The sequence below is a fragment of the Labrus mixtus genome, unplaced genomic scaffold, assembly GCF_963584025.1.
Source record: "Labrus mixtus unplaced genomic scaffold, fLabMix1.1 SCAFFOLD_62, whole genome shotgun sequence".
Classification (NCBI taxonomy): Eukaryota; Metazoa; Chordata; class Actinopteri; order Labriformes; family Labridae; genus Labrus; species Labrus mixtus.
The window spans coordinates 32,501-47,500 of NW_026870147.1; the positions used below are offsets into that span (position 1 = coordinate 32,501).

General features: G+C 41.6%; 8 non-coding genes and 3 pseudogenes across 8 annotated transcripts; all 11 read left to right on the forward strand.

The window, feature by feature from the left end:
• The window catches only part of LOC132964092 (5S ribosomal RNA), a 110-nt pseudogene extending 95 nt beyond the window's left edge, over positions 1 to 15 (forward strand).
• Positions 16 to 6,300: 6,285 nt separating this feature from the next.
• On the forward strand, positions 6,301 to 6,419 carry LOC132964630 (5S ribosomal RNA). The gene has a single exon (XR_009669597.1). It is a non-coding gene; the product is annotated as a 5S ribosomal RNA (ribosomal RNA).
• A 353-nt stretch (positions 6,420 to 6,772) lies between these two features.
• Positions 6,773 to 6,891, forward strand: LOC132964619 (5S ribosomal RNA). Its single transcript, XR_009669586.1, has one exon. It is a non-coding gene; the product is annotated as a 5S ribosomal RNA (ribosomal RNA).
• Positions 6,892 to 7,012: 121 nt separating this feature from the next.
• Positions 7,013 to 7,131, forward strand: LOC132963918 (5S ribosomal RNA; annotated as a pseudogene).
• A 121-nt stretch (positions 7,132 to 7,252) lies between these two features.
• Positions 7,253 to 7,371, forward strand: LOC132964623 (5S ribosomal RNA). The gene has a single exon (XR_009669590.1). It is a non-coding gene; the product is annotated as a 5S ribosomal RNA (ribosomal RNA).
• Positions 7,372 to 7,492: 121 nt separating this feature from the next.
• LOC132964208 (5S ribosomal RNA) lies at positions 7,493 to 7,611 on the forward strand. The gene has a single exon (XR_009669199.1). It is a non-coding gene; the product is annotated as a 5S ribosomal RNA (ribosomal RNA).
• A 122-nt stretch (positions 7,612 to 7,733) lies between these two features.
• LOC132963879 (5S ribosomal RNA) lies at positions 7,734 to 7,852 on the forward strand (annotated as a pseudogene).
• A 122-nt stretch (positions 7,853 to 7,974) lies between these two features.
• LOC132964415 (5S ribosomal RNA) lies at positions 7,975 to 8,093 on the forward strand. Its single transcript, XR_009669394.1, has one exon. It is a non-coding gene; the product is annotated as a 5S ribosomal RNA (ribosomal RNA).
• A 6,270-nt stretch (positions 8,094 to 14,363) lies between these two features.
• Positions 14,364 to 14,482, forward strand: LOC132964487 (5S ribosomal RNA). The gene has a single exon (XR_009669462.1). It is a non-coding gene; the product is annotated as a 5S ribosomal RNA (ribosomal RNA).
• Positions 14,483 to 14,602: 120 nt separating this feature from the next.
• LOC132964322 (5S ribosomal RNA) lies at positions 14,603 to 14,721 on the forward strand. The gene has a single exon (XR_009669306.1). It is a non-coding gene; the product is annotated as a 5S ribosomal RNA (ribosomal RNA).
• A 121-nt stretch (positions 14,722 to 14,842) lies between these two features.
• On the forward strand, positions 14,843 to 14,961 carry LOC132964457 (5S ribosomal RNA). Its single transcript, XR_009669434.1, has one exon. It is a non-coding gene; the product is annotated as a 5S ribosomal RNA (ribosomal RNA).
• Positions 14,962 to 15,000: the final 39 nt, after the last annotated feature.

Consider the following 15,000-nt stretch of genomic DNA (forward strand, 5'->3'; position numbering starts at 1 on the left):
CAGATGCTGTAAGCCTTTTTCATTTTTTTGATCATATGTTTTTTTTTTATCATAGAGAGACATATTCACATGTCCAAAAATTCAGCCAGAATCAAGGGAATGACATCTTTAAAAGGCCCCTGTCTGCACACAATAATGGCTTACGGCCATACCACCCTGAACACGCCGCTTTTGCTGTCATTGTTTGTGTGGTGCTGAAGGAGAGCTGACGTGTCAGTACTGAGCAGGACAGCTGGACTAATTTGTTTGTTTTTTGGATGCGCTTTGGATTTATTTAAATACCTCAGATTGTGAGTGAATGTCCCCCAGCAGTCACTGACTGTTAGGGGGATCGTTTTTCTTTTCACCTTTTTTCCTGTTTTTTTTCCACAATTTTGTGAAGAATTTTTGTTTTTTGTGAATGTTTGCTCGTATGTCGCGAGCAAACTCACACGGACGGATCACAAAGATGACAGGACCACGGACTGGAGAGATGGAAAAAGGAAAAGAGAACGGACAACAACGTGAACAAACAAACATGGCACTGAAACAAAGGAATGGATTAAACGACAACGAGAAGAACGACGGACAAAAAGGACGGATGAAAACGGCAAATGAAACAGGGAACGGAATGGATGACGGAGAGAGAGGAAGAGAGAGGAGCGGCGGGCTGATTGCTCCGCATGCAGAGAATGGGAGAGGTGGCGAGAGAGCAGAAAAAGAGGAAGCAAAAGTGTCTTTTGAGAGAAAACTAACACTAAACATTGAAATGGTGGGAGACAAAGTTCCTCTAAATCACGTCATGAGCAACATAAAAATGATCTGTGGGGGCCTGCTGGCGTGCAGAACCCTGGGACCTGAAAAACTGGAGGTGACGGTGAGCAACATTAAAGGAAAGGAAAGGCTGCTGGATGGATTTAAGATCGGAGAGACCAGAGTCGTGGCGAGAAAACTAAATAATGATGAGCTGGTGGTGTCTTTTTTAAACCTGCCAGCGTATATCACAGATGAAGAAATAGTTTGGAAGCTGACGGGATGGGGAGTGAAACCGACATCACCAATAAAACGCAGAATGTGGCCTGGAACAATGATAGCTGACGGAACAAGGTTTGTCCGGGTCAGATTTAATGACCAGGTACAGTCACTCCCTTACTCCACAAAGTTTAACACTGTGATGGGGAACGAATACTTTAGAGTAATACATGATAGACAACAAAAAGTGTGCAGGATGTGCATCCAGCCGGGACACATCCTGAGAGAGTGTCCAGAATTTATGTGCCACAACTGTGGGGTGCAGGGACACTTTGCGCGTGAGTGCAGCGCGAACAGCACAAAATGCACAAACTGTAAAAAAAGAGAAAATGAATGTGAGTGTGAGAACGGAGAGGAAAGCAAGAACGAGGTGGAGGAGGTGTACGAGGATGAAGACGAGGCGGAGGAGGTGTACGAGGAGGAGGCGGAGGAGAAGGAGGTGATCGGAGCAAGCAGGAAGGAGATCAGAGAAGACGAGAACAGTGACGGAGAAATGGAGCAGAGCGGAGAGAGCGGAGGAGAACGGGCGTCAGAGTGCGAGCTGGAGACGCCGGAGCTGGCTGGAGAGGGAGGACAGCAGAAGCAGCGAAAAACGAGCGAGAGAGGGAAAAAAGGAGACGGAAGGGACGTGGCAGAAGACCCGGGGGTAAGCATGAGCACAGAGGGGAGGGAGATGCCTGAGAGTGGTGTTGGACAGGCGGGAGGGAGAAAAATCACGCTAAATAATACGGGTAAAAGCACCAGTCCCAATGAAACGGACAGCGAAATGGATGTGGGTGAACTGGCGAGTGCGCAAAAAAGACTAAGTCTTGGACAACGAAAAAAGTTGGTGAAAAAATTGAAATGTAAGGACAAATAATGACTGACAATAACCCCTGTAAATCCTTTTTTTTTGTTTTTATTTTTATGATAATGGCCTTTAATTTATTTTCGATTAACGTGAATGGACTAAGGAACAAAGAAAAAAGACATTCGATTCTTTCCTTGCAGAATGACGTTTTGTGCCTGCAGGAGACCAGGTGGGATGATTCCCTGGTGGAAGACACAAAAAAAGACTTTGTGGGCCATATTTTCTGCTCCAATGGCACGTCGAGGGCGAGAGGAGTGGCGGTTTTAGTCAAAACGGGTCGGGTAACAGGGGTAAATTTGGTTTATGGAGACAAAGAAGGAAGAATAATAGTAATAGACTGTGTGTATGAAACGAAAAATATAAGAATCATAAATATATATGCACCGAATGGAGAAAAAGAAAGGAAAACGTTCTTTATTGCAATAAGCAAATGGTGGGAAAGGAATTGTATAATAATCGGTGACTTTAATGTGGCGATGACACCCACCGATGTGTCAAAAAATAATGTGTTTAAGGGGGATGTGAGCAGGGGGACACTTAAAGATATAATGATAACGAAACAATGCATTGATATTTGGAGATTGCTACATCCATGGGAGAGGGTGTTCTCCAGGAGACAAATTGTACTTAATAGATTAAAACAATCTAGAATAGATTATGCTTTGGTGACATGCGAGGTAGTGAGGTGGATTAAAGAAGTTGAATATAAAACTAATATGTGGAGCGATCACGCTGGAATAGAAATCACGTTTAGAAAAGAAACGAATGTACGTAAAGGAGGGATATGGTGCTTTAATGCAAGCTTGCTGGATGATGGAATGTTTGTGAAAAGTATGGAAAGATTGTTGAATGATGTGGGATATGAGTGGAATGAGAGTGAAGATATGAATGTGTGGTGGGATAGTGTAAAAGTCAGAATTAAAAAAAAGTGTATCAATTATAGTAAAGAGAAAAAGTGGAGAGAAAATAGAAAGGAAGAGAATTTGAGAAAACAACTAAGTGAGGAAATAGCATCGCTTGACAGTGTAGATAATGTAGATGTCGAAAAATACATACATTTAAAAGAACAGTTGGGAGTGATTGAACTTAAAAAGAGTAGGGGTGTAGCCATTAGGAGTAAAATACAATATATGTATGAGGGGGAGAGGAGTACAGCCTTTTTTTTAGGTCTGGAAAAACAAAAAACATAAAAGAACAGAAATAAACGAATTATTAAATGAAGCAGGTAAAAGTGTGACAGATAAAAAGGGAATTTTAGAAATAGTAAAGGGCTATTATGAAAGCCTGTTTTCGAGACAGGAGTGTGATAGCGTGAGTGTGAGCAGAGCTTTGGGTGCCTTAAAGAAAAAACTAAGCGAGGACGATAAAATGTGGTGTGATTGTGAGTTTACAGAGGGAGAAATCAGAAGTGCTTTAGAGGGGTTAAACAAAAACAAAAGTCCTGGGAGCGATGGCCTAACTGCGGAATTCTACCAAGCTTTCAAAGAGCAGCTGGTGCCCTTGGTGAACAAATTGAGTAAATATATGGAAAAAGTGAAACATATACCAAAAAGTTTAGGGGAAGGGGTGGTTACTATTTTTTACAAAAACAAGGGGGACAATAAAAATCTGGACAACTACAGACCAATCAGCCTACTCAACACAGACTACAAAATCATAGCGAAAACAATAGCCAATAGAATCAGGGAGGTAATAGGAACAATCATAGAACAAACACAATCATACAGTATACCAAACAGAGACATAGCAGACTCAATCATTTCAATAAAACAGACGGTCAGGGATATGGAAGGGGAGGGGGGAATATGGCTAGGGATTGATTTAAATAAAGCTTTTGACAGAGTAGATCACGGGTTCATGGGGAAGGTGTTAGAGAAGTTTGGATTCGGGGAGAGAATGAGAGAATGGATAAATATGTTGTATACAGGAGCGGAAAGCAAGATAAAATGTAACGGGGAACTAACTGATTCTTTTAAAATATCAAGGTCAGTGAGACAAGGATGTCCGATGTCAGCGCTGTTGTACAGCTTGGTAGCAGAGCCGCTGGCAGCACTGATATCGGAAGACGTAAACATAAAAGGTATAGGTAAGGAAAACGTAAAAATAATACAGTATGCAGATGACGTGAATATAATGGTAAAAGGAGAGGAGGATATAGAATTGATATTAAAACATGTACAAACTTATGAAAGAGCATCTGGGGCAAAAGTAAATGAAAATAAGTCAGAAATTATGTTACTAGGTAAGGAATCCAATCTAGTTAATAAGTGGGGATTTAAAACGGTGTGTGAGAGAAGAAAAGTGTTGGGAGTGAATATGGGGAAAAATGAGAATGAATGTGATGATGTAACATGGAAAGAGGTGGTGGGTAAAATTAAAAAAACATTGAATTTGTGGAAAGCGAGGGGTCTATTGTTGAGAGGAAGGGTAGCCGTAACAAATGCTCTCGTGTTGTCCAAAGTGAATCATGCGCTGAGTACTTGTACGCTTCCGGACTGGGCCTTTAAGGTGATTTCAAAGACCATTAGGGACTTTATTTGGAAAAACAAAGCAGCGAGTATAGCTCACAAAACAATAATAGGGGCTAAAGATCAGGGGGGGCTAGCTTTGATTGATTTACTTACAAAAAAAGTAGCACTAAGAGTCAAATTGATAGGCAAATTTATGGACCAGAACCGGAACGTAGTTTGGAAAAACCACTTCAAACAATATCTGTGCAGTTTTGGACTCTACAACGAGGACAACCTGTACCAGATCAATAACCCGGATTCATTTAAACACTTGCCACGGTTTTTCCAGGAAGTACTCAGTGCGTGGTATCAGGTTTCATCCTGGACTGTACCAGAGTGCGGAACGAGAGGGTCAGTGCTACGACTGCCCTTCCTCTCGAGCCCGTATTTTAAAAATGGGGAGAGGGTAATTAAGTGTGAAGCTATGTCGAAAGCGGGATATATTAGAATAAGGGATTTACTGAACTGTGGGGGGGATTTTGATTTACAAATGGTGGTGAGGGGTTTAAAAAATAAAGGGTGTGTGTGCAGAAAGGATGTGATTGAGAGAGTGTTTGCAAATGTAAAATTGTCTTTGTCGAGCGAATGGGAAAAATTAATCAAAGAGAAGGAGGGAGTGATGCAGGACGATGTGGGGGGGATCTCCCTGTGCCTAGGGGAGAAGAAACACAACATTACAGATGTCACTACAAAAATTTGGTATAGGTGCGCAATCACACATAGAATACAGAAACCCACATCCGAAGTAAAATGGACAGACACATACCCGGACATAACAAGCAACATGATATGGAAGAACATTAACATTCCGCATACAGCACATGCAATATTTGACCTAGATTTCAAACTGAGGCACAGGAGGATCTTCACCTGCATCGTCCTGCATCAGATCCATAAGGAGAGGTATGAAAGAAAGTGTTGTGTATGTGAAAGTACGGATGAGGATTTAATACATTTGTTTGTTACGTGTGGGGAATTGGTTTATTTTTGGGGAAAAATAAGAGAAATGTTGGGGAAATGCAGTAAGAATGAGTGTTGGAATGAAAGGGGGTGGGAATTGTCGGTGTTGTTGGGGGTGGGAACAAAACAAAAAAATCACAATGTAATGAATATAATTTTGGCTTTTGCAAGAAAAGCGGTTTTTAACAGAAGGAATTATGCACTGTATGAAAGTAAGAAAATGAATGTGTGGAGAATGTTTGTGAATGAATGGAAAGCACATCTTAAATTGTTGTACATAGCGAATGAGAGTGAGTTTGTGAGAATGTTTGTGGAAGGTGCGAATGTGTGTAGAGTAAATGAGGAGGGAATTATGTGGGATGTCTAAATTATTTTGTTTTTGTTTTTTTGGTACGAGGGCTTCTTTTTTGGTCATGGGAAAATGGGTGATTTGATTTGGTGGTTTTTTTTTTCTCAGTGGTTTTTTGAGAATACTGTGGGGTTTTTGTATGTTTTTGTGGTTTGTTTTCAGAGGGGTGTTTGCTTTGGGGGAGGGACTCAGAAGAGTTGTCATGAGTTGGGGGTATCAGGGGTGGTTTGAGTTTTTTTTCCTGATGCTATGTTTTTATTGTTTTTAGGGTGCCGTTTGCGTCAGAGGGGAGGTTTAATTTAGAGGGTGTATGTATTGTAATAGCATTTGTTGTAAATGATGTGAAAGAATTATAAATGTTTTTGTAATTTTGATAATAAAAGATAAAAAAAAAAAAAAAAACACGCCCGATCTCGTCCCATCTCGGAAGCTAAGCAGGGTCGGGCCTGGATAGTACTTGTATGGGAGACCGCCTGGGAATACCAGGTGCTGTAAGCTTTTTCATTTTTTTGATCATATGTTTTTTTTTTATCATAGAGAGACATATTCACATGTCCAAAAATTCAGCCAGAATCAAGGGCATGACATCTTTAAAAGGCCCCTGTCTGCACACAATAATGGCTTACGGCCATACCACCCTGAACACGCCCGATCTTGTCCGATCTCGGAAGCTAAGCAAGGTAGGACCTGGTTAGTACTTGGATGGGAGACCGCCTGGGAATACCAGGTGCTGGAAGTTTTTTCATTTTTTTGATCATATGTTTTTTTTTATCATATAGAGACATATTCACATGTCCAAAAATTCAGCCAGAATCAAGGGCATGACATCTTTAAAAGGCACCTTTCTGCACACAATAATGGATTAAGGACATACCACCCTGAACTTGTCCGATCTCGGAAGCTAAGCAGCGTCTGGCCTGGTTAGTACTTGGATGGGAGACCGCCTGGGAATACCAGGTGCTGTAAGCTTTTTCATTTTTTTTGATCTTATGTTCTTTTTTTATCATATAGAGACATATTCACATGTCCAAAAATTCAGCCAGAATCAGGGGCATGAGATCTTTAAAAGGCCCCTGTCTGCACACAATAACAGCTTAAGTCCATACCACCCTGAACACGCCTGATCTCGTCCGATCTCGGAAGCTAAGCAGGGTCGGGCCTGATTAGTACTTGGATGGGAGACCACCTGCGAATACCAGGTGCTGTAAGCTTTTTCATTTTTTTGATCATATGTTTTTTTTTATCATATAGAGACATATTCACATGTCCAAAAATTCAGCCAGAATCAAGGGCATAACATCTTTAAAAGGCCCCTGTCTGCACACAATAATGGCTTACGGCCATAACACCCTTAACACGCCCGATCTCGTCCCATCTCGGAAGCTAAGCAGGGTCGGGCCTGGTTAGTACTTGAATGGGAGACCGCCTGGGAATACCAGATGCTGTAAGCTTTTTTTATTTTTTTGATCATATGTTTTTTTTATCATAGAGAGACATATTCACATGTCCACAAATTCAGCCAGAATCAAGGGCATGACATCTTTAAAAGGCCCCTGTCTGCACACAATAATGGCTTACGGCCATACCACCCTGAACACGCCCGATCTCGTCCGATCTCGGAAGCTAAGCAGGGTCGGGCCTGGTTAGTACTTGGATGGGAGACCACCTGGGAATACCAGGTGCTGTAAGCGTTTTCATTTTTTTGATCATATGTTTTTTTTTATCCTATAGAGACATATTCACATGTCCAAAAATTCAGCCAGAATCAAGGGCATGACATCTTTAAAAGGCCCCTGTCTGCACACAATAATGGCTTATGGCCATACCACCCTGAACACGCCTGATCTCGTCCGATCTCGGAAGCTAAGCAGGGTAGGGCCTGGTTAGTACTTGGATGGGAGACCACCTGGGAATACCAGGTGCTGTAAGCTTTTTCATTTTTTTGATCATATGTTTTTTTTTTATCATATAGAGACATATTCACATGTCCAAAAATTCAGCCAGAATCAAGGGCATGACATCTTTAAAAGGCCCCTTTCTGCACACAATAACGGCTTACGGCCATACCACCCTTAACACGCCCGATCTCGTCCGATCTCGGAAACTAAGTAGGGTCGTGCCTGGTTAGTACTTGGATGGGAGACCGCCTGGGAATACCAGACGCTGTAAGCTTTTTCATTTTTTTGATCATATGTTTTTTTTTTATCATATAGAGACATATTCACATGTCCAAAAATTTAGCCAGAATCAAGGGCATGACATCTTTAAAAGGCCCCTTTCTGCACACAATAATGGCTTACGGCCATACCACCCTGAACACGCCCGATCTCGTCAGATCTCGGAAGCTATGCAGGGTCGGACCTGGTTAGTACTTGGATGGGAGACCTCCTGGGAATACCAGGTGCTGTAAGCTTTTTCATTTTTTTGATCATATGTTTTTTTTTTTATCATATAGAGACATATTCACATGTCCACAAATTCAGCCAGAATCAAGGGCATGACATCTTTAAAAGGCCCCTGTCTGCACACATTAATGGCTTACGGCCATACCACCCTGAACACGCCCCTTTTGCTGTCAGAGTTTGTGTGGTGCTGAAGGAGAGCTGACGTGTCAGTACTGAGCAGGACAGCTGGACTAATTTGTTTGTTTTTTGGATGCGCTTTGGATTTATTTAAATACCTCAGATTGTGAGTGAATGTCCCCCAGCAGTCACTGACTGTTAGGGGGATCGTTTTTCTTTTCACCTTTTTTTCCTGTTTTTTTTCCACAATTTTGTGAAGAATTTTTGTTTTTTGTGAATGTTTGCTCGTATGTCGCGAGCAAACTCACACGGACGGATCACAAAGATGACAGGACCACGGACTGGAGAGATGGAAAAAGGAAAAGAGAACGGACAACAACGTGAACAAACAAACATGGCACTGAAACAAAGGAATGGATTAAACGACAACGAGAAGAACGACGGACAAAAAGGACGGATGAAAACGGCAAATGAAACAGGGAACGGAATGGATGACGGAGAGAGAGGAAGAGAGAGGAGCGGCGGGCTGATTGCTCCGCATGCAGAGAATGGGAGAGGTGGCGAGAGAGCAGAAAAAGAGGAAGCAAAAGTGTCTTTTGAGAGAAAACTAACACTAAACATTGAAATGGTGGGAGACAAAGTTCCTCTAAATCACGTCATGAGCAACATAAAAATGATCTGTGGGGGCCTGCTGGCGTGCAGAACCCTGGGACCTGAAAAACTGGAGGTGACGGTGAGCAACATTAAAGGAAAGGAAAGGCTGCTGGATGGATTTAAAATCGGAGAGACCAGAGTCGTGGCGAGAGAACTAAATAATGATGAGCTGGTGGTGTCTTTTTTAAACCTGCCAGCGTATATCACAGATGAAGAAATAGTTTGGAAGCTGACGGGATGGGGAGTGAAACCGATATCACCAATAAAACGCAGAATGTGGCCTGGAACAATGATAGCTGACGGAACGAGGTTTGTCCGGGTCAGATTTAATGACCAGGTACAGTCACTCCCTTACTCCACAAAGTTTAACACTGTGATGGGGAACGAATACTTTAGAGTAATACATGATAGACAACAAAAAGTGTGCAGGATGTGCATCCAGCCGGGACACATCCTGAGAGAGTGTCCAGAATTTATGTGCCACAACTGTGGGGTGCAGGGACACTTTGCGCGAGAGTGCAGCGCGAACAGCACAAAATGCACAAACTGTAAAAAAAGAGAAAATGAATGTGAGTGTGAGAACGGAGAGGAAAGCAAGAACGAGGTGGAGGAGGTGTACGAGGATGAAGACGAGGCGGAGGAGGTGTACGAGGAGGAGGCGGAGGAGAAGGAGGTGATCGGAGCAAGCAGGAAGGAGATCAGAGAAGACGAGAACAGTGACGGAGAAATGGAGCAGAGCGGAGGGAGCGGAGGAGAACGGGCGTCAGAGTGCGAGCTGGAGACGCCGGAGCTGGCTGGAGAGGGAGGACAGCAGAAGCAGCGAAAAACGAGCGAGAGAGGGAAAAAAGGAGACGGAAGGGACGTGGCAGAAGACCCGGGGGTAAGCATGAGCACAGAGGGGAGGGAGATGCCTGAGAGTGGTGTTGGACAGGCGGGAGGGAGAAAAATCACGCTAAATAATACGGGTAAAAGCACCAGTCCCAATGAAACGGACAGCGAAATGGATGTGAGTGAACTGGCGAGTGCGCAAAAAAGACTAAGTCTTGGACAACGAAAAAAGTTGGTGAAAAAATTGAAATGTAAGGACAAATAATGACTGACAATAACCCCTGTAAATCCGTTTTTTTTTGTTTTTATTTTTATGATAATGGCCTTTAATTTATTTTCGATAAACGTGAATGGACTAAGGAACAAAGAAAAAAGACATGCGATTCTTTCCTTGCAGAATGACGTTTTGTGCCTGCAGGAGACCAGGTGGGATGATTCCCTGGTGGAAGACATAAAAAAAGACTTTGTGGGCCATATTTTCTGCTCCAATGGCACGTCGAGGGCGAGAGGAGTGGCGGTTTTAGTCAAAACGGGTCGGGTAACAGGGGTAAATTTGGTTTATGGAGACAAAGAAGGAAGAATAATAGTAATAGACTGTGTGTATGAAACGAAAAATATAAGAATCATAAATATATATGCACCGAATGGAGAAAAAGAAAGGAAAACATTCTTCATTGCAATAAGCAAATGGTGGGAAAGGAATTGTATAATAATCGGTGACTTTAATGTGGCGATGACACCCACCGATGTGTCAAAAAATAATGTGTTTAAGGGGGATGTGAGCAGGGGGACACTTAAAGATATAATGATAACGAAACAATGAATTGATATTTGGAGATTGCTACATCCATGGGAGAGGGTGTTCTCCAGGAGACAAATTGTACTGAATAGATTAAAACAATCTAGAATAGATTATGCTTTGGTGACATGCGAGGTAGTGAGGTGGATTAAAGAAGTTGAATATAAAACTAATATGTGGAGCGATCACGCTGGAATAGAAATCACGTTTAGAAAAGAAACGAATGTACGTAAAGGAGGGATATGGTGCTTTAATGCAAGCTTGCTGGATGATGGAATGTTTGTGAAAAGTATGGAAAGATTGTTGAATGATGTGGGATATGAGTGGAATGAGAGTGAAGATATGAATGTGTGGTGGGATAGTGTAAAAGTCAGAATTAAAAAAAAGTGTATCAATTATAGTAAAGAGAAAAAGTGGAGAGAAAATAGAAAGGAAGAGAATTTGAGAAAACAACTAAGTGAGGAAATAGCATCGCTTGACAGTGTAGATAATGTAGATGTCGAAAAATACATACATTTAAAAGAACAGTTGGGAGTGATTGAACTTAAAAAGAGTAGGGGTGCAGCCATTAGGAGTAAAATACAATATATGTATGAGGGGGAGAGGAGTACAGCCTTTTTTTTAGGTCTGGAAAAACAAAAACAAAAAAGAACAGAAATAAACGAATTATTAAATGAAGCAGGTAAAAGTGTGACAGATAAAAAGGGAATTTTAGAAATAGTAAAGGGCTATTATGAAAGCCTGTTTTCGAGACAGGAGTGTGATAGCGTGAGTGTGAACAGAGCTTTGGGTGCCTTAAAGAAAAAACTAAGCGAGGACGATAAAATGTGGTGTGATTGTGAGTTTACAGAGGGAGAAATCAGAAGTGCTTTAGAGGGGTTAAACAAAAACAAAAGTCCTGGGAGCGATGGCCTAACTGCGGAATTCTACCAAGCTTTCAAAGAGCAGCTGGTGCCCTTGGTGAACAAATTGAGTAAATATATGGAAAAAGTGAAACATATACCAAAAAGTTTAGGGGAAGGGGTGGTTACTATTTTTTACAAAAACAAGGGGGACAATAAAAATCTGGACAACTACAGACCAATCAGCCTACTCAACACAGACTACAAAATCATAGCGAAAACAATAGCCAATAGAATCAGGGAGGTAATAGGAACAATCATAGAACAAACACAATCATACAGTATACCAAACAGAGACATAGCAGACTCAATCATTTCAATAAAACAGACGGTCAGGGATATGGAAGGGGAGGGGGGAATATGGCTAGGGATTGATTTAAATAAAGCTTTTGACAGAGTAGATCACGGGTTCATGGGGAAGGTGTTAGAGAAGTTTGGATTCGGGGAGAGAATGAGAGAATGGATAAATATGTTGTATACAGGAGCGGAAAGCAAGATAAAATGTAACGGGGAACTAACTGATTCTTTTAAAATATCAAGGTCAGTGAGACAAGGATGTCCGATGTCAGCGCTGTTGTACAGCTTGGTAGCAGAGCCGCTGGCAGCACTGATATCGGAAGACGTAAACATAAAAGGTATAGGTAAGGAAAACGTAAAAATAATACAGTATGCAGATGACGTGAATATAATGGTAAAAGGAGAGGAGGATATAGAATTGATATTAAAACATGTACAAACTTATGAAAGAGCATCTGGGGCAAAAGTAAATGAAAATAAGTCAGAAATTATGTTACTAGGTAAGGAATCCAATCTAGTTAATAAGTGGGGATTTAAAACGGTGTGTGAGAGAAGAAAAGTGTTGGGAGTGAATATGGGGAAAAATGAGAATGAATGTGATGATGTAACATGGAAAGAGGTGGTGGGTAAAATTAAAAAAACATTGAATTTGTGGAAAGCGAGGGGTCTATTGTTGAGAGGAAGGGTAGCCGTAACAAATGCTCTCGTGTTGTCCAAAGTGAATCATGCGCTGAGTACTTGTACGCTTCCGGACTGGGCCTTTAAGGAGATTTCAAAGACCATTAGGGACTTTATTTGGAAAAACAAAGCAGCGAGTATAGCTCACAAAACAATAATAGGGGCTAAAGATCAGGGGGGGCTAGCTTTGATTGATTTACTTACAAAAAAAGTAGCACTAAGAGTCAAATTGATAGGCAAATTTATGGACCAGAACCGGAACGTAGTTTGGAAAAACCACTTCAAACAATATCTGTGCAGTTTTGGACTCTACAACGAGGACAACCTGTACCAGATCAATAACCCGGATTCATTTAAACACTTGCCACGGTTTTTCCAGGAAGTACTCAGTGCGTGGTATCAGGTTTCATCCTGGACTGTACCAGAGTGCGGAACGAGAGGGTCAGTGCTACGACTGCCCTTCCTCTCGAGCCCGTATTTTAAAAATGGGGAGAGGGTAATTAAGTGTGAAGCTATGTCGAAAGCGGGATATATTAGAATAAGGGATTTACTGAACTGTGGGGGGGATTTTGATTTACAAATGGTGGTGAGGGGTTTAAAAAATAAAGGGTGTGTGTGCAGAAAGGATGTGATTGAGAGAGTGTTTGCAAATGTAAAATTGTCTTTGTCGAGCGAATGGGAAAAATTAATCAAAGAGAAGGAGGGAGTGATGCAGGACGATGTGGGGGGGGATCTCCCTGTGCCTAGGGGAGAAGAAACACAACATTACAGATGTCACTACAAAAATTTGGTATAGGTGCGCAATCACACATAGAATACAGAAACCCACATCCGAAGTAAAATGGACAGACACATACCCGGACATAACAAGCAACATGATATGGAAGAACATTAACATTCCGCATACACCACATGCAATATTTGACCTAGATTTCAAACTGAGGCACAGGAGGATCTTCACCTGCATCGTCCTGCATCAGATCCATAAGGAGAGGTATGAAAGAAAGTGTTGTGTATGTGAAAGTACGGATGAGGATTTAATACATTTGTTTGTTACGTGTGGGGAATTGGTTTATTTTTGGGGAAAAATGAGAGAAATGTTGGGGAAATGCAGTAAGAATGAGTGTTGGAATGAAAGGGGGTGGGAATTGTCGGTGTTGTTGGGGGTGGGAACAAAACAAAAAAATCACAATGTAATGAATATAATTTTGGCTTTTGCAAGAAAAGCGGTTTTTAACAGAAGGAATTATGCACTGTATGAAAGTAAGAAAATGAATGTGTGGAGAATGTTTGTGAATGAATGGAAAGCACATCTTAAATTGTTGTACATAGCGAATGAGAGTGAGTTTGTGAGAATGTTTGTGGAAGGTGCGAATGTGTGTAGAGTAAATGAGGAGGGAATTATGTGGGATGTCTAAATTATTTTGTTTTTGTTTTTTTGGTACGAGGGCTTCTTTTTTGGTCATGGGGAAAATGGGTGATTTGATTTTCTCAGTGGTTTTTTGAGAATACTGTGGGGTTTTTGTATGTTTATGTGGTTTGTTTTCAGAGGGGTGTTTGCTTTGGGGGAGGGACTCAGAAGAGTTGTCATGAGTTGGGGGTATCAGGGGTGGTTTGATTTTTTTTTTTCTGATGCTATGTTTTTAATGTTTTTAGGGTGCCGTTTGCGTCAGAGGGGAGGTTTAATTTAGAGGGTGTATGTATTTTAATAGCATTTGTTGTAAATGATGTGAAAGAATTATAAATGTTTTTGTAATTTTGATAATAAAAGATAAAAAAAAAAAAACACGCCCGATCTTGTCCGATCTCGGAAGCTAAGCAGGGTCGGGCCTGGTTAGTACTTGGATGGGAGACCACCTGGGAATACCAGGTGCTGTAAGCTTTTTCATTTTTTTTGATCATGTGTTTTTTTTATCATATAGAGACATATTCACATGTCCAAAGATTCAGCCAGAATCAAGGGCATGACATCTTTAAAAGGCCCCTTTCTGCACACAGTAATGGCTTACGGCCATACCACCCTTAACACGCCCGATCTCGTCCGATCTCGGAAGCTAAGCAGGGTCGGGCCTGGTTAGTACTTGAATGGGAGACCGCCTGGGAATACCAGATGCTGTAAGCTTTTTTATTTTTTTGATCATATGTTTTTTTTATCATAGAGAGACATATTCACATGTCCACAAATTCAGCCAGAATCAAGGGCATGACATCTTTAAAAGGCCCCTGTCTGCACACAATAATGGCTTACGACCATACCACCCTGAACACGCCCGATCTCGTCCGATCTCGGAAGCTAAGCAGGGTCGGGCCTGGATAGTACTTTGATGGGAGACCACCTGGGAATACCAGGTGCTGTAAGCATTTTCATTTTTTTGATCATATGTTTTTTTTTATCATATAGAGACATATTCACATGTCCAAAAATTCAGCCAGAATCAAGGGCATGACATCTTTAAAAGGCCCCTGTCTGCACACAATAATGGCTTATGGCCATACCACCCTGAACACGCCTGATCTCGTCCGATCTCGGAAGCTAAGCAGGGTAGGGCCTGGTTAGTAATTGGATGGGAGACCGCCTGGGAATACCAGGTGCTGTAAGCTTTTTCATTTTTTTGATCATATGTTTTTTTTTTATCATAT